Below are 19,454 nucleotides of genomic sequence, written 5' to 3'. Positions count from 1 at the left end.
GGGCCCGGCCGGCCTCAGGGGAGCGGGACCTTCCTCCCCTGCCCGGAGATGGGGAGCGGATGGGGTTCCGCTCGGGTTTACTTGAAAACCCCAGAAGCACCTTCAGACATACTTAGAGGTCTGTAAGGTGTAAGTAAAATTGTGATGGTTCCTCCGAAAGTCGGTTCTGAAGCACGACTGAGAGTGAGGAAATCCGTGTTGGGAGGCTAAAAGTCTGTCGTTTCCCGCTCGATTTTGCTGTCTCAGTGGAGGGTGAAACTTAAACCTTTTTGAACTTCGGGATCGTTTAATCATTTGCTCAGCACTTTCCAAGATAGGTGAAACACTCACTAGCTGTTACTGCTGAGGATAAAACACTCGGTAGCGGTTGTTATTGAAGACCCCGGCTCTGAAGTGTGTTGTTACTTTCAGTGTTTATAAATCTTTAGTTATTTCCTTAGTATAATCAGTTTTCCCCATCTGTGTATTAAGCACAGCAAACAGGGGAGAACTGTAGAAATAGTTACATAAGCAGGTTTTGAAATTTGGTGCTAAGAACAAAGGTGATAGTTTCATAGTCCTGAGTTTTTCTAGTTGTCTGACTTTCCTTGTCTGTTAAAGGTGGCAGCTCTGAAGTTTCTGTTTGTATTTTTAGATGTAGAATCCTTTGAGTTACCTTTATTTTAAGAGAAGTATCATCTTTAAGTGGAGTTTTCTGTCTGTGGCAGTACTACTGTAAGTTAACTGAGTCTGTGAGTTTTTGTGAAATGTCTTCAGGCAGAGTGATTTCTAGAGAGTAATACTCTTCATGCTGTTGTCCAGTCAGTAACTGCTCTCTGAGGCTTTTGTAGCATAACTCCCTACCATTTGAACATAATTCAGTATTTCCAAGTCTTGTGCAAGTCATAAGTTGCTTTAAACATCCGCTAAAATGTACATTGTGAAGTGTGGTGGGTTTGTTTTTTGTGTTTTCGTATTTGTTTTTAATTGGTAGGTTGGTGTTTTTTATGGTTTTGTTTTGATGGTGTTTATTTTTGTAGAGGTGCTCAAAACTTTAGCATGGTATCCATTGAGGAGTAGGTAGCGGTGCTTAGAATGCTTGTATTTCTTTTTGACACTATAGATATGTTCTGAATTGAAACCTGAAGATTCTGAATATAAGAGAAACCACCCTTAGTTTCCTCTTGTACCAGAATTTTAAGTTTTGTTGTTTGCTGTGATGCTTGCTGAGTTTATTTCTCAGTTCAAGTGAGCGAGTGGGCATTTATTTACGTAGAAATGTCACATTGCTGTCTTTTACTGCTTGCCTGGCAGTTACAAGTTTTCAGACTAGAAAATTACATGGGCTGTCTGTATAGTCTCCCTAAACCTAGAGAGATATGTCCTAGCTAAGGAAAAGTAGTAATGGGCAAGGGAAAGATATTAAACATTATTATAAGGTTTGTTTTTGTGGTTAATGCGATGCTTTTGTTTCCTAAATCTAGCTTCGAGGGTTAAATTTCAGAGCAGTAGGCGTAAGTAGACACTTTCCTTAGTTAAAGTTTGCTCATACCTGTATTTGAATATGCACACAAGCACACACCCCCAAGAGAAATTTGTTTGCCATCAGTAGACACAGGTGTCTTTCTGAATCCCTTTCAAATCTTATGTGAAATAGTTGATATTAAACTCTTCCTCCTTCATGTTTCTGCAAACTTGCTAAATTTCCTTCCTTCCCTCTTGTTGCCCTAAAAAGCTTTCTCTTCAGTTTTAAGTTGGTGTTGACAAAAGAGAGACACAATTTTATGACTTAAGTCACGGCAAACCTCACAGGTTTAATACTCTCATGTTCTGTTTCCCAAACTTCATGCCATGCAGGATTTAGGAAGGTTAGTAGTTGTTTGTGTTATGTAGCAGCTGAAAACCTGAGTTGGAGGATTTTTTTTCCTAATACGAAAATGATAGATGTTTTGTATTGCAAACAGATGGCAAAGTGTCCGTAAGAGTCTGGAGGAGAGGGCGGCTTCCACTAGTGTGAACAAGCATTTATAACTTTTTATAAATAGAATTCTAGCAATGCTTTGAGTTTTGCATAAATGTAATTTTAAATGAACACATATTTGGAGCTAAGAGCTCTCCTCTTGACTAAATAACTTTCCCTAGGGAAAAATGCAATCAAAGAGATTTAATATTCAAGCATCAAGTCACAAGATATTTAAATGACTAATTACTGTTTTGATGCACAAAAAAGAATCTTATTTTGCTTCCCTTTCATCTTATCTTTCTCTCATCCTGTTCCTACAAAGAATAAATAGGGAGAATAGTGCATCTTCGCTGTTACAATTGAAAACTTCAGTTGAGCAGTGATATTCTGTAAGAGTCTTCTGAAGGAAAAACAATGTTGCTAAGTTGACTTGAGTTCTGAAATAACCAGCTGATACGAGAGATATAATAACTCTTAAAAGAACTGACAACTAAGGGCCTTAAAGTGATTAACAAGTAGACTGTGCCTTGCTTCAACCATGGCTTCAGGTAATGATTTTGTGTGGAGGTAGAAGACTAGTAAAAAGCTCTTTGGCAACACAGACAGTGGTACTGGAAGTTACCGTCTGATCCTGTGTTCTTGCAGTTGGTTTAGCTCCCAGGTTTTTGGGGTGAACACGTTGTGGCTGTTGCTAAGTCTGTTGCTAAATCTAAGAAACTAAAAAGTATCAGGAGACATATGCGTGTCAAGAAACCCAAATCCTTCAAAATGTAATGACATTTGTTATGTAACACTGAACATCTCCTGTATTGTCTAAAAATCCTGGTTTTGAGCAAAACACATCTTCAACGCTGTAATTTTGAGAACCAGACAATAGACTGCTGTTAATAATATAGTAATGCTAGGAAGTCAATTTAATTGATAACTGCCTGAATAAACAAGTAGGTGGATTGGGTTTGTTTATCCTTTATAAAGGACTTTTTAAAAGGTGTTAATCTGTGTAGCCTGTGGTTTTCTGTTTTTGAGGGGGATGTTGCTTTTTCTTTAACTGGAAATTCAGATTCTAGATTGAAAGGAGAACAGCTGGAAAAGCAGAGCAGAGGTAAATTTAGTTAAGTGGGATAAAAACTGAAAAAATAAGACAGACTGAAGCTTTTTGAATGTGCTCATTAACTTATGTTTTGGATACAAAGTGTACATAGATCTATAGGCATCCTAGATTTGACGACCTCCAACCAAACTAAGGGAAACTACCTTTGTTTTCCTTGCATCCTTTTGAAAGGAAAGGAGATAAGACACTCTGCATCCTCAGCCTCTAGATTTGTATACAAAGAAATAAAAATGTAGGAGAGGGTTGAGACTTTGTAGATAAGTAAAAATGGAAAATAACTGAATATAGTTGGTTGGTTTTTTGTTGGGGCTTTTTTTCAGGTTTTGGTTTTTTTTAAGAGAGTTAAAGGAACAAAGCCATTTGTTTGAAGCACCTCATGTCAGCATTATAAGGCATATTTAAAATGTTGGGAAGCTAGAACTTCTCAGTTGAAGCAGTGCCTCAGCAAAGGTTAGTGTGTAAGCAGAGATACTTTTAATTAAGTCCCATAGTATGTATCAGAGGTATTAATTATCTAATAGGAAAATATGTCTGTGTTGGTGACATTTCCAGAGTTAAATAACAATCCTGTGGGTATGGGAATTATCATGGCTTTGAGGAGTTTTTTGGTTTTTTCTAGAGTGAGTTTGTTATCCTGATGTAGATGCCGATGGTACCATGTTCTGCTAAGGTTTTGGATGTTAGTTTGGGTTTTTGTCTTGTGCATGTTCAAGTTTGTATAGGTTAGATGCATTTTTCCCCTCGGGTAAACTTTTTAAAATCCCATTGTCTCTGACCTTGGTGTTGAGGCAGGGGAGAGAGTCCTGTCGTTTTATTGAATTATTCTTAACTCCCTCTTCTGACTAAGATCCTGGTCTGATGGTGAATCGTTGCCCTCACCTTAACACTGAAGTGGCTGCTTGCTTGTCCTACTACATTTCTGCCTGAGTGATTTCAGAGTTTAAAATTCAAACTTACTTTCTATTTTTAGGTAGTGTTGCTGGTCGCAGAAAGAAGGATAAAGCACCCAGAGTTCAAAATTATAATTGCACAGAATGAATCTGTTCATTCAGTTCTTACTGTTTTTCCTTGTAAATGTGTCATGGTGTAACTGGCAGGTTGCACAGCAGGTGGAATTAAGTCTATCTGTGTAATTATGGTCTGTGGATACTGTCATACTCTGTTACCTGGTGTTTGAGCAAACCCTTGAAATAGTTTAAACTGTGCTTTTGATCTCTTTAAATCCACAGTTGTATTATCTTCCTTACTCTGCCTTTGGGGATGCTTAAGAAAAACTTACTTGATAAAATTTCATTATTAGCCATAATTTTTTTCCCCCTTCAGTATGACCTGTCAATATTTCCTAATGCTATAGAAAATCTGGTGAAGATAAGCTAATGTTCGTTCAAATGCTTCAGAAGACTTTAAACACATTCTCTAATAGGATGTGTCTTAATTTAGTGAAGCACTACTTGGTAAATTTTCATTTACCCAGTTTGGGCAGCCTCAAGGATCACATCTCTCCATAGAACTGCCTTGGGCACTGCTGCCAGAGATCCCTTCCAAGCAATATCTGCCCAGAAAAATATGCCTTTCTCCTCCCAAATCCATACTGGAGGCGTTGGCAGGCTACCCTATCCAGGTTCTCTTGCTGCTGAAACAGCTACTTTTAGCCTATCAAGGGAAAAAGCTGGTAAGAAATGTACAAAAAGGCACCCATGTTACCATCTAAGCTCTGATGAATTTAAAAATGTATAAAATGTGTAGCTGAGGTGTAGCGAGTCAGTGTATGAACAGTCTTAACTTACACATGAAAATTTAACTAAAGGTTCTATAGTCTTTTTTTATTACATTCTTACCAGCATAAGAAACTCCATTCTGTGAGTGCTTCCATAAAAGTGTGTGTTTCTAATTCAACAACTGTGTATGTGGTGTCTTAAATACTCTTAAAATAACCACTCCCTTGCTGATGCATGATTCACAGTTATTGGGTATTCTGGAATCTTGTAGGGGCAATCGGAGTCACATGAATGTAAAATCATAGCAGGGACTGGAACTGAATCAGTAGTTTCAAGTCTGGATTTTGTTTTTTTTTCTTTTATGTAGTATCAGAAAACTCGCTATGAAGTTTTTTGCTTACTAACAGAAGAGAATCTTTGCCCCCTTCCCCAGTTGTAGAAGTCCTGAAATCTTACAACAGAGCAACTGAATTCCTTTAGTGGTCTCTTCTTAGAAGTCAACAATTGAAACACTAAAGGATTTTGAAGCAAATGGGGAGAGTAGAGACACCCCTTTTTGCATATTCTTCGATTCATGAGTCCTATAAACTGGAAGAGTATTGCTTCCTGTCTGTGTCGTGTCCTCCTTTGTCCAGCTTTTCTGCTCACTCATAGCAGGAAGCATTAATTTTATATACCAGTCTAATCTTTTTTTTTGTGCTCAACTTTAAATACACTTCACTTGTAGATTACATTTCCAAGAACCTACGTGTTTGATAATTTGATAGGTGGGGAACAGGGAAACAAGGGCTTGTTGCAATTTTGTCTAAAGCAACAGTCTACAGACACCTCAGTTCATAACTGGAAGAGATTTTTCTGTGAGCTGATATAATGACCTGAACTTTACCTTTTAGTGTGGTGTTGAGCTTAGTTGCTTACCTCAGATATCCTTGTGGGGAAAATACTTAGAGAATTTTGAGAGAAAAAATGTGACAGCTTATGACAACTGGGGCCAAATTGCAAGTGTAAGAAAACTCTCATACCATGTCAAAATATTCAAGTGATGAAAAGTGTTTGCTTCATTTTCCCTTTCTCTCTCTGTGCCCAGGTCCCAACTATTTAGTGGTAGTGACAGCTTCCTGGGTATTCCATCTTCAGTTACACTAAAGCTTTCTGTTCTGCTCTGTTTAGTGTTGGAAGTTACTCTGTGCACATGAACATTCATGCAAGTTAGGAAATCTGGCTGATGGGGAGGAGTAGCTTCTGTGGTGAACAATTTATGCACCACCTTCAGCTACCTGAAGAAGTTGTTAATTCTGTGATGTGAAGCCCACCTGTGCCAGCAGTGTTTTCCTTTAAAGTCAGAGGGATGATGGTGGCACAGAATTCTGTTACAGATCGGTGCCATTTATTTGAGGCTGGAATGAGATTGCCTGTTCCAGTTAGAAATCAGAAGCAGCAAAATCTGCTGGTTCATCTAGGAACAAGAAGTACAGATTATGCCTTTGGGATTTGACAATGTCCTAGAAGGTAGCAGTTCTGTGTAGAAGTTTAGGAATTATGATAGATGTCCTGTTGTTATGCTGTAGAGAAGGTGGGCACTAATTTGTGAGCAGGGGACTGCTATTAAAGTGGTTTGATAAAGTGATGTTAGTGTTCTGTACATGCTGTCAGTTGACCATGTAATAGTGATGAAGATGTGCACACCATGCTCTAAAGTAATGCTGAAACTACTTAAGCTCTCAGAAAATAGCAGGAGTTGGTTATGTATGTCAGAGGCTTCTCCAGGAGGTTCAAATTCTGTTTTGAAATTGTGGAGGATATGAATTAGCAAACTTTAGTTTGTTTATTGTCTATAACATTTAATATTGAAAGAGGTTTTTCTATTTGAAAGTAGAATAATTAGGACACTAAGTAATCTTAGTGGCATGAAACTGTGTCAGAGAATTTTTAGGCTGACTAGCAAAGAGAGTGGTTGGGCACTGGAACAGGGTCCCCACAGAAGTGGTCACAGCTCCAAGCCTGTCTTGAGTTAAGGAAGCCTTTGGACAATGCTCTCAGGCACATGGTGTGATTCTTATGGTTGTTCTGTGCAGAGCTACAAGTTGGACTTGCTGATGTCCCTTCCAACTCAGGACATTCTGTGATTCTGTTCTCTAAGTTATATATGTATACAGCAGCAATTTATTCCATCGAAGAAAGCTATATGTGGACTGCTCTTAAGGAATCATTTGAGCATGCATACTCAAATTATTTTTACCCTGTTCTTGACTTCTCAATAATTGCACATGGGGAAGATATGGAACAGCAGTGGCTTTCTGCATAGCAGAGTTGACTGGAGTGAGACCAATTGTCCATGTTCAGACTTGAGGTAAAAAAGATCAGACTTACTTAGTACTCATTTACTTAAAAATCTGTCTCAAATTGTTTACACTAAGCTGGGGAAAGGGGGAAAGACACTCACAAATACAACTTTGTTAGCAGTATTCTTAATAGCACAAGAAGTAATGCAACTGGCAGGGGTTTGGAGTTGAAGCAGAGGAGCTGTAAGTCATTTTAGAGCCAGACTTGTATGGAAAGGCTTTACCTCCTGGGAATTTTCACAACTGGTCTTAAGGAGGATCCCCATAAAGTTGTCTTCCTGACTGCTTTGCAGCTTTGATATATAATGTATTTCAGCAAAAGATTGGGTATTAATTGTATGCAGAAGAATATTGATAACATTATTAATGGGAAGGGGCAATAGTTCATAACCTTACTGTTCGAGAATCATGGTGATATGTCCTTGGTTTTCTTCCAATTGTAATAGCTAACATTCTGTATTTATTCCAGTAAGGTTTTAGTTGTTCTTAGGAACCTGACTAATGTTAATTTGTTTCAGGTAGGAAAAATGTGCATCGTAGCAAACCCTTAAATCTGCCAGTGTTTTCACTAAGTAGACCACTTTGATTGGAGCTTGCCACAGTGATTGTGCCCTGATTATATGATCATATCCCTAAAAAATACGTATGCAGTTATTTATCAATTTGTAGAGAGTATTTGGTCTGAGTTTTGAATACCTGTAAGTTAATGCATTATTTTTTCAAGTTTTTGTTTTAAAGGAACAAGTACCTGTATATGTGCAGGAATCTACTCTGCTAGAGCAGAACATTCCAATTTGCAGGCCATATAGGTATATGTAATAAGTTACTTGTTCTTTTTACACATTGCACTTGTAAGAGGGAAAACCAGCTTTAATGTCAAGGAACACATCAAATGGCATCAGGCAGAAAATGCTGGCTGCTGCTCTTGTGTCTGTGTATATACTCTTCCTGTTTAGTGAGTGTGCTCTGCTCTCCCTTCCACCAGTCCATGTGTATTTCTGTGTATTTAGCTTTATGTGCTGTTCTGGGAGGATCTTTCCAGTTAATCAGATATGTGAAGGTGAATTGAATGAATTGAGAATGCAATAAAAGTTTGAAAACTTTCTGGTCTGTCATTTTCTTCAAGCACAGGTAGATAGCTCGAGTGAGAGAGGAAACGATCCTCTTAAGGCTTAAGTACCACTCTTAAAGATTTGTTTCCTTTATATTTAATCAGGAATTACAAAATTATTGCTTTTTGAATTGGAAGCTTTCAAGAGGCTGTTGTTGGAAAGGATTACTTTCCAATATCCGTTTGAGTTCATACCTTTATATCAATTTCAAGACTTCAAGGTTGTTCCAAGTCATAAATAGAAATCAGTTAGAGATCTTGAAGCCTTCCTGGAACACTTACAAAGCTTACATTCGAGGAGAGAGATTTGTAGTAAAGGCTGCCCTATGCTCACATTTAATGCTACTGTGTGTTTTTTGTTATGCTTTGAAGCACTGTAGTGTTCAGGATTTTCATTGGTCAGATGTTCAATGCAAAGTGTGACTGCTGGGAAGGTGTTAGCATGCAAAGAGGAATTCTGCATCGACTTTTTTTCCCCAGATTTTCCTTTTCAAAACTCAAGGATTTTGTGTCAGGCTGTGTTGTTATGAAAGTGTAATGATTGTGCATTAAAGATGCAGAACTTCTTTAGGAAGGTGAAGAAGGGTGCATGTTGCTTTTCTAAACTCTTGATCTGCAGTTAGGCTCACTGAAAATGCTTTTCTTGGCATAGGCATGGAAGCACTTTATATGACTTGATTTTATTTTTTTTTTAATTCTTTTTTTTTTTAATTATCATTCCTGATGTTTATCTGTCTACATAGTATGGAACATGTTTCCTTCCAGGTGTTTCACAGGATTTAATTATTTGAAATGTCCCATTCTTGTGTGTTTCTAAATTCTCTAATTTTGTTCTTCTTAAGTTTCTTGGAACACTGGTGATAAAATTGGATTCCTGACTTCCTTTGTGCTTTTATGTTTTTCCTTAAGAAATGCAGTTCTGTATTAGTATTTCAGCAGGATATGTCCTGTGTGCCTTTTTGATACTTGATTTTTCTCGGTACTTAAAATACAAGAAAGAGAATTCTGAAAAGAGTGGCAGAAAATAGGAACTGGTTTCAGGGAGAAGATTGTGCAGTGTTGTGATATGACAAGATTGACAATTCACTAACCTAGATATGATACATCTCATAAAAGAGCTGAATTCAAGACAACAGGGGGGTTTTACTGGAAAGTTTAGGAGTAAGGCTACAGGTAAGAGCCAGCATGGATTTGGGTCCTGCAGAATGTTTTGTGTTTTGTACGGACTCCTTTAAGCAGGTTACTTGTACAAAAGTGTAACCTGGATACTTAGGGATGCATTTATGCACTCTAGTGTGTTTCTCAACGAGTTTTTTTTCTTTACTCTCATGTTTTCTTTGCCAAACATGGTGACCTTGTTTGCCCTTCTCTTGCTATTTATCTTTTCTAGTTAGAAGAAAGTTGTTATTAATATTAGTGCACTTGCTCTGTTTTCTGATGATGATGCTGTGGTCTCAAAGTAGGCCAAATAGTAAATGAGACTGTTCAAATATTAGGATTAAAGGTAGTTTAATACTCATGGTCCCTCTTGGGAAATTAACGTTTTTCATAGTTAGAACTTTAGGTCAATAGGCAAGACTTTATTTTCGTAGTGTATGTGTGAGGGGAAGGAACTTGAGCTACCAAACCTGGAGGATAACAGGTTCCCTTTTTTTGTCAGTAATATAAGGTGTATTTTGTGAGAAAGAAATGTGAGTGGGAAATCTGTGAAAGATGCATATTTACAAAGCACTTCTGCCTAACAAATCCTTAACAGGGCTGTAGGATAAGAGTGATTAACAGAACTTTGTTGCATGCTCATGCTCTCAGCCTTCCTCTGAAAGAGAGGTATTTCCTCTGAGGTATTTTATCTTGCAAAGGTGTTTAGAAATGAGCTTAATGGTAGCTAAATATTGAAAGCAAATTTGACATGTCTTGGACTGGAACCAAAAGCAGTGAGGTTTGTTGCAGTTAAACCCTTACATCTGGCCTGTTTTTCCATGGCATCTGTACTTCACTACAGAAGGACCTTGTGCTGGTAGATGGTAGTTGTGAAATGTTGTCTTTGAGGGTTTCAGGTGGTTGGAACATGGGCTGCAGAATGTCCTAGAAATAAAGACAAAATTTAGCATTAAGTACTGGAAGAAAGTACTGGTGAGTAAAGAGAAGCTCTAAAGGGCTTCTATTACGTTTCTATTGCTGAGGAAAGAAACATCTACTAGCTATAATTTTTTAAGTGTTGATGACATGGGTATGTTGTGGAACAAGTCCCATCAGAAAGTAACAGTTTTGTTATTGTATGGCAGGATAGCATGAAGTTCCTAAGACATCCAGAAGCAATTCATTGATATTTCTATTGGTAAACAAGAGCCTATAAAAACCTCAAACTTGTGAAACCAAGTCCTCAATCTCTTCATTAGTGATTCATTTCAGCCGATAAAAAAAGGTCCGGGTGCGTGATTTAGTAACCTGATTATTTTTAAATGCTGTATTCAGAGGTTTGCTTAACTCAGTAATTGGAAAAATTAAAGTAGTGAGGTATATGAAATTTAAATTGTAATTTCCCTGGTATAATTTTCTGGAAAATGATAGCTTGAATGTTTTCCAGTGTTAATGTTCTCATGAATATTATTGTCCTGTCTCTCAGTAGGGAAAGTTTGACCTCTTACTTGACCAGTGCTCTAGAGAACACTGTATAAGAAGCATTTTTTTAGTTAATAGAGAGAAGGGGAAGATGTAGCAATAATTTTGCTGTAGAGTGTCTTAGCCCAGATTGTTTTGCACTGTGGTCAGGTGTGTATGTAGAGTTCCCTCCCAGGTGTGTATGTAGAGTTTATACTGGCTGGATGTTTGTTTTGGTTTTGTGGTTTATTCCCACCATTAACAGGGAGAGTGAGTGTGCACAGTCAGGCTGTGATGTAATTTCTCATCAGATGATCGCAGGGCTAAGTGCTGGCTGAGAAGTTAACTCTGAGTTGTTTCAATTCTTTGCTCTTTCACACTTGTTAAATATGAATCATGCATGCACATTACCTGAGAATGTTAGGATTTATTGCTGAGAGTTTGAAGGAAGTAAGACCACCACTTTAGCAGATGGCACTCTGTACAGGTGGATCTGGAATTTGAGGTCCTGAGCCAGCTTTTGGCAACAGTATCATGACCAGGGATGGAGAGAACATCATGTTACTTTGGCTTGCAGTTACTGTAAGCCAAATCAAGCCATTAAATGTGGTAAGTGGTATAAGTGGTAGTTGGTAATTTAATAGTATAATGCGTTAGGGAGCTCTGAATTCTACTCTCCAAGAATGTATGCAGTGTCAAGTTGATATTTTTCAAGATGCAATGTGCTAATAATCTTTTATGAATATGCTTGTTAATGGTAGTGTAGCCAGAAGAGTCCTTGCACAGAAGGGACTTATGAATTAATGAAAAGTACAAATATCTGAAAGCCTCTGATAGTTTACATGGCTCTGGGTGGTGAGAGGGACAGGTGGGATGTCTGGCATAAGAGGATGCTTTCTGAAGTCCTGTAAATGTGAATGGCTGCTGATAGTTGGGCTGTATCCTTGGACTCAGTATTTGAGAAGGGCACAAAGCAGTCTCTGAAATGTCTGTTGCACTTAATATATTTATATATGTTACACAGACACATGAAATCATGGATATTCATACCCCTGTAACTTTATTCCCCTGTAGCTGGGAATTGCCCATTACGAATCAGTAGCTGTGTGCAACTGCACATGTGGAAAAGCATCAGGTCTGTGTTGTGACCAGCAGGATGGGGCTCAGCTGACTCTCCTTGGATGTGACATTCAGTAGTCCTGTTTTGTCCCAGTCAAACACTTAACTCTGACTGTGTGCACAGAGAGAATAACAATGGACTTAAAATACCCTGAGCTTACAAACATTAAGGAAATACTTGTTCTTGTAGGAAACATTTCCCATTCACCCCTGTTCTTCTGTTCTTCCTTCTTTCCTCCTCTCTTCCATATGACTTTACTGTCTTTGTTGCTCAGTGTTTGTACCAGTCTTAAAAGCAGGTTTGGTCATAATTGCATGTAGAAGGTCATGAATTTGAAATGCTAGGTCTATCTTGTGTTTTTAAAGGCAATTTAAGTAAACCTGAAGATTACAAGTCACCATAAATAGCTGAGCTATGAAGAATAATGATTTGGTGTTTGACTGGTAGTTTATCCTTCAAAACATATTTTTACTGATCAGGAAACTTTTAAATTGGTACGTTGTCTAAGCTTTTCAGCCTAATACAGGCTTCTGCTCTAAGTTGCATCCTTATTCATGCAGATGTAGCAATGTTCATTCTAAGCCAAGGAAAGTGTCTAAACATGTACATTTACCACCTTATTCTTATATGAGTAGCAGGAAATACATAGATAACCTCACTGTAGTGGTGCAGTCTTTGGAAAATCTATTTTAGGTTATTCAGTATTGCACCTGTCACTGTCACTATTGAAGAAGCACTTTTCCACCTTTGTGGCATCAGGCCTGAAACTCTGATCTGTTGGTGGTGTGAATACAGAAGCTAGGAGTGTTTACATGAAAAGCATTGGTAGGTTTTACTTGCATTTTCATGAATGTACTTCGACAAAATTTAGTTGACTAGAGCAATTGTAAGTAATTGCTAAGCAGGTTTCTTCTTTACCAGGTACCTTATGTAGTGTAACTCTTGAGTATGTCTCTTCTAGCATTTGTACTTGCGGGGTGTTACTTTAGTTTTCCCAAATGTCTTGTCAGTTCTCTTGGTATCTTGCTGTCTTAGTACATGAAAAAGCTCCTTTTACTAAGAGTTACAAACTCCAGTACTTTTTTTCTTTTTTTTTTTTTTTTTTGACAAAAGTTGTAATTTGGGGGAATACGAGATGGGGACTTTGATACCACTGGCACTGCACTGACAGTTATTCAAGGACAGGGTCAGGTACGCTCTGCCATCCTCTGCGTGCGTGTGCAGGTCATGTTTCTGCTCATCACTGTATAACACAATGGAAATAAATTGTTATACAGAAGAATAAAGTGCTTAAATTTCAGGAGTCCCTGAAATTGTGCTTGTTTAGCAGACTAGTTAATAGTTATGGCTTTGATGCACTGAATGCTTTTTCTGCAGACTTGGGAGTGGTTAATGTGAAGAAGTTTTTTTTTTGTTCATTTTTGAAATCAGATTAGCTTGATAGTTTAAGACAGTGCTCTGGAAGCTTCTTTAGTGTAGTGTGATTTATTTTTTTTTTTTAACTGAACTGTAATATATGGGCTTTCTATGAGGAATGCACATGTAGCTTCTTAAAAGGTGCTTAGACTGTTTAGGTTGTTATGGCAAACTTATTTTTTGTTACCTGATGTGAGATGCTGAACCTCAACTCCTGAATGAATGAACTTTAGACAAATGTTGATACGTGGTTTTCTTTTTTATAGTTTTGATATTTTTCTGTTCCCACATAACTTGAATATTGTATAATGTTCTGTATAAGTATCAAGTTCTGTTAGTTTTTTTAAGGGAGTGACTACTTGAGGTAATGAAACTATACTTTACAGAAGAAGTAGTTAAACCTGACAAGATGTTGTAAATGAAGCCATCTTAGGGGAAGGTACAGCTGGTTTAGTTCTGTGTGTTACAGATGCTGTGTAAACCCCATTCACTCACTGATTTATCTTTTTTTATTATTATTTTTGGTTGGGGGGAAAGGCAAATGAAAACAATGAAGTTGCATATGTGTTGAGTGTCTCTCAGGCCTCTTTAACATTAAAGTTGCATAGTTTGGACTGGCCTACAAAGTTTGTAGAGGAAAGAAATTATTGGACTACTAAACATAAAGACTTCTGCTCCCAGTTTCTGATATACTGTGGTTCATAGAGAACTGCTGTGCAAGTATGGCTGTATTTTTTGTGCTTTCTTACTGTCCTCAGTAGGGATGCCCATGGGCTCCTTTTTGAGATGATGTTAGGCAAAATGTACACTTGTCTTGCAGTTAGTATCCAAAAATGTTTCTGCATTCTTTGAAGAGTTTGGTTACTAGTAATGCCTGGCATTTAGGGTAGCCCAGTCAATCACATTGGGCATTTGTTTATTTAAAGTCCTTGAGTAGTTGTGCAGTTTGGTGTTCAGAGATCCAGTGGTCAAGCTCTAGTTAATGTTGAGTTTTGGAGTCTTACTGCAAATTCTTAGGGAAAAAGTAGATCTAGGTAATGTTTTAAGATCTGTTTTTAATACTTTAAAAAAAACCCAAACCAGCTAAATCCTGTTCTTGGGCTTGTTTTCTTCAGAACTGTTGCTCATATGTAGATAGGGGAAGCTGTTGATCTCTGCAGTTTGTGCAGTGTGGCCTGTGAAAGGGAATGGTTTTGAGCCTTTGGTAGACTAATCCTGGGAGATAGAGGTGCTGCTCAGACTGTGTGTTATTGGCTTTGTTCCTTTTCCCTTTGCCTAGTGTTTTTTGTTGCCTTACCTCTCTTGATTGTGTACTACTGTCGAGTTGATTTATGGATCCAGATTGAGATGTATCTTACCTGCAAAGAATGAGGGTTGGTTTACTGAGGATCATTTGAAAACCTGGTCTGAGGAACAAGCCCTATGGAAGGAGTGAGAGACTTACTATTCTTCCATAGTTGATACAAAAAATTTGAGAGAAATGTAAAAAATAATTCACCGAAGTTGGCTTCTTTTTAATTCTGCTATCAAAATTTATAGATTTATAATTTTTAGATATAATTTTTAGATTTATAATTTAGCCTTTAATTTCACCTGGTGTTGTGTATAGTGTCTTATGATGATTTGTAAGTGGAATAGTTGAGGCTCCTGTCTGGAACACACAACCCTGTGTGCATCTGCATATTAGTATTGTTCAGAAGAGAGTGAAAAAGAATAGAAATTTGTTAGCTGCGAAGTCGGGCTACCGCGTTGTTCTTTAGTCAAGTGACACTGCTTTTTTATCAGTGCTGAATACTGTTCACAGTAGTATCAAGTCCCTGTAACTAATAAAAATGCTGGAATCCAAGTGTAATCTTTTGCCATCCAAAATTACTTGAGTTACAAAGTATTGCTAATGCACAGTACTGTTTTAATCAAGCAGCAAGATATCGCTGCATCTATCTTTTAATTTGGGAACTTGATACAGTTTTATTATGAGTCAGCTAATGAAGTTATCTTGAAGTTCTGCTTCCATATTCCACATACAAGGGAGAAATAATTTTGCTATAAAGGCTTACTTGGGCTCTCCTAAATGGCTTTATAGTTGAAAACTGATAAGGAAAGACTGAATTCTAAGAGCTGTTCTCGTTCAGTTGTAGTCTTTACCCTGAAAGCTGTATTCTTGTAAACTGTGTAAAATTTTACTTCACTTTGTGTTAGTCTGATTTCATTGTGGAGGTCATGCCCTGGGCTGCCTACATAATACATTAAAAGCATCTTAATATGTTCTTTAGAATCTTTATTTAGGGGGAAATTGTTAAATTATTAGACTGCATTCTGTTTATTGTAGATAACTGAAACAGTTTTCATGCATTGAAGTCTCAGAGATGACAATAGAGCTGGAACAGCAGGCTGAGGTAAGGAAGGGGCACTGGGACAGGTCTGCAGTGAAGTCTGATGCAGCAAAGGTACTGAGACAGGCTGGGCTGGTTTAGCTGTGTTGGTAATGAGATGAGGCAGTTCCAGTGTTCTCCTGGAGTGTGTCCTGGTCTTTGCATTACCTGTTCATGAACTGATTTAGTTCACAGCAGGAAGAGTCACCCAGGAGTAACTCCCCTTGGGGCTGCCTAGGCTGAGGAGTTCCATGAGAGCCAAAGTGATTACAGAGGAGAGATGGGCAATCTTTGTGGTCATTATAAACACTGAGGAGATGGTTTAGATCCTTCTAGTTGTGATCTTTAATGATGGTTCCCAAACTAAACATTTAAAACTTTTACTGAGTTCTGTGATTCTGAATAAATGTTGTACAGTGGCAATTGGGCAGGCAGACAAAGCTTTTTAGGTAGTCTGAACAGGACCTGAGTGTAGAAAGACAGAGGTGCTAAATTATGTTTGTGAACTATACTGCACAATTAATGTATGTGTTAAATACTAGAGTTTTCCTGATTCCTAGGGTTCCTAGGTTGGATACATTATCTTCTGGCATGTCTTAAGCCAGTCTCATTCATTTCTTTGCCTGTAATGTGAAACATGAAACTGATTTCAGTCTTCTGATAACAGGATAAGCAAATCACTCTCCGTTTCTCCTGGTGCTGTCATGATCTCAGGTACTAATGTTAGATTCTGGGTCAAATGCCCTGTGTGTCCTCCACCTGTCCCCCACCATTCACCGAACAAGGCTGGCAGGTGAAAATTCCATAGAAGTTGTAATTTGCCGATGGAAGTCCACAAATATAGAAGAAAGATTTTTATTTTTTTTTTTCCAGGAAGAGGACAGACTCCTTGTGTACTCTTAGAAGTGTCTGATGTGAGCATGGGGAAAATAGTCTACTACTACAATGCTCAAAACAGTGTGGCTGACCCCATTTCTAACCAGTGTTCCAGATAAAAAGTCTAATAATTAGTGAGGGTTTTTTGATACTTTGTTAATTACAAAACTATGCATTTTTAAAAGTAAATTAGATCACATTTTCACTGAGCAATTGCTATTTAATCCTGTGTAGCTATTTTAAGTTGGCATTTGTAGCAGAGTTTTAATTATTATAGTGATTACAGTGGAATCCTTCTTAATTGACTACTCATGAGACTGACATCAGTTGATTAACAGAACCAACCTCCATAGTTTTCCTCCACATTTGGAATATGAAGGGATAGTTTTAGGCTCTGCTGTAACAACAAGGAAACATTTTTCTCTACTGTGTAGCATGATTCAGGCACTGAGAGGTCTTGGCAGCTTCCAAAGGCAAGATCTACAGCCATGTGGTTTGGGTGAACCTTCAGGCAGCTTCAGTTGATACAAGATGATGTTCTCCCTGTGTCCATATATACTAATAAGGATGGCTACAATTGTTTGTGGGCCAGATGAAGAGCAAGGAAGTCATCTGCTGTCTTCCTCAGGACCCGTCATAGGGAAGAGAGTAAGGAATGCTGCTTTGTTGACCCACCACCTCTGTCCTGTTTGGATCATGTGTACTTCTTGTGACCAAATTTAAACAATTGCTACCACATTATATAATACGCATGTACTCGAGTTCCAGAGGGTTGAAGCTGCATTTATGCTTACCAACAAAACTATTGCCTTGCCATTATCAAAGGCCAAATCTGTAAGATCGTATTCAGGAGTTGGGTTCTGGGTCTCAATCAAGGATCGGTGTAACTCGGGGATTTATCTTGTGCTAGAATACCAGTTGAAGACTTCTGTGCTTTGCAAGGCAGAATCAGACTGCCTTCATTAGTATGACTTCAGTCAGGGCAACTTTTCAGTGGCAGATGGAAACAAATGCTGTAACAAACTTGTCAGAATGTCTTTGTTGTTTGCATGTGTGACTGGATGTGCATGTGAGGCAGGAAAAGCAACAGTGTGGTATGTTTCTGTGATAAGTGCTTCTGTAACAACCTGGGAATCTGCTATTCAGGAACAATTGAACGTTTTTGCTTTCAGTCATACTGGAAGACACTAGAGCCACTCTGCCCTAAAAAGAAGAGTAATGCAAAGGAAGTATCTCTGAACAGTTTACATTGATCTATGATGGGCTTCTGTGTTCTGGCTGTGTATTCTGTACCTTTGCTTTCAGCATTGCTGGTGCTTCCCTGTCCCTGGGTGAGCCCTTTCGATTGGGATGGCAGGTAACCACCCCTGGAGAGTCCCACAGAAACATTTCCAGTGCCTGAATTGATTCTAGGAAGGGAGAAGGAATTTTGTGAAGGAGGAATAAGGGATGGCATTAAAAAACCCCCACAAAACAAAAAAAAACAACCCCTTCCTTGTTCTGCATGTAATTCTCTGAGGTTGCTATCCATGCTCTTCCTAATCTTGGATATAAATTGTGTTTGATAAGTTACAGGACAGCTAAGATCTGATAATAGGAGGAGAAAGTGAAGAGCGTGAGCCAGTTTGGTTGTTTTATTCCTTTCTGTCTTCTCTGTGCACAGATTTGTTGGATAGAATCTGGGGACAGATTTTCTCTAGTGTAACTTGACCATCACTCTTGCAAGAGGCCATCTTCCCTGATCATACAGGCTACTGAGATCCTCATATGGCTGAGAGACAGGATATGTATCCTGTAGGTCACTGAGCCAAAGAAAGGTGGAGGTTGGGAAGTGATTTCTGTGCAGTGGGTCACAGAAGTACTGCAGGAGTCCCTTCTGTGCATTATGGAGTGAGTTAGTCTGAAAGGTCTTGATCTGCAGCAGGGTCTCATAGCAGCTTGGCTTTATAAAGTCTAGAATCAGGTTGCTCTTGCACTGTTTCACCACCTCTGGGTGACATAAATAACAACTTCTGATTTTTCCAGTTTCTAAAGTTTTCTTATTTCATCTTATAGAGTGTTGTGTTTGTGCTTCAGATGAGCTGCAGTTTTGTTGGATTCTTCATGTGTGTTTAGTTTCTTTTTTCCCCAAAGATTCAGATCATAAGCTGCTAAAAGGTAAAATGTGTATTAAAAAAGACAGATGTATGTTTGTATACTTGTATGTCCTTGATTGTGTGTCAACTGTGATCTGTTTTAGCGTAGCCGTTGTGAACCTACTGCTTCTTGCCAACTACCTGTTGAAACTGGTGTCCCTTTTAAACTGTGAGGTGGTAGCCTTGGAAAGCAGTTCTGTCAGGCAGGGGATGTATGTGAGAGGAATTGCCCTGGTCATCAGCAGTTCTGCAGAGACCAGTAGATGGACACTTTTACTTGGTTCCCAGTAATGACACAATCAATTGCAGTGTACTTTTGTATGGTTTTTGTATTTCAGAGGCAAAGATGGGATTCTGACATGCACAGATTTGAACTCAGTAGTGTACTTTTTATAGATACCACTGTCTTTAAAAACTCTTTCTACTTGTGGTGTGTGGCTTCCTCCACCACCCCACCTTTTGCTTCCCCCAGCAAAGACACTACTCCCTTGCTTGGGGTAGGCTTGGAGTATTGGGAGACTTTCTGCTCTGTTCTACACACTGGACTTGATAGCTGGCTGTTTGGGTCATTTCCATAAACAAATGTGCCTTAAATGATTATTTCTAAGAGCTCTGAAGTAATTGGAGAAACTATTTGAGGAAGGAAGCAGTCAAATTACAAAACAGTGAACTGCTTCTTGAAGATGCACCCATTGCAACTGCAGTAACAT

At 38.4% G+C, this 19,454-nt stretch overlaps 1 protein-coding gene across 5 annotated transcripts in view; it reads left to right on the top strand.

The window, feature by feature from the left end:
- EPC1 (enhancer of polycomb homolog 1) overlaps positions 1-19,454 on the top strand; it is a 64,207-nt gene that overhangs the window by 16,942 nt on the left and 27,811 nt on the right. The window contains exon 1 of one of the 5 annotated variants that reach the window (XM_018075474.3): positions 98-118. The exons of the other annotated variants lie outside the window; for them this stretch is intronic. The gene's annotated coding sequence lies outside the window, so the exon portion shown is untranslated. Of the gene's footprint in view, positions 1-97; positions 119-19,454 lie in introns of those variants that run through there. 5 annotated transcript variants of the gene reach the window in all.

The sequence above is a fragment of the Manacus vitellinus genome, unplaced genomic scaffold, assembly GCF_001715985.3.
Source record: "Manacus vitellinus isolate BGI_N305 unplaced genomic scaffold, ASM171598v3 scaffold_3_pilon, whole genome shotgun sequence".
Taxonomy (NCBI): domain Eukaryota; kingdom Metazoa; phylum Chordata; class Aves; order Passeriformes; family Pipridae; genus Manacus; species Manacus vitellinus.
This window is presented reverse-complemented; position numbering and strand designations above follow the sequence as displayed.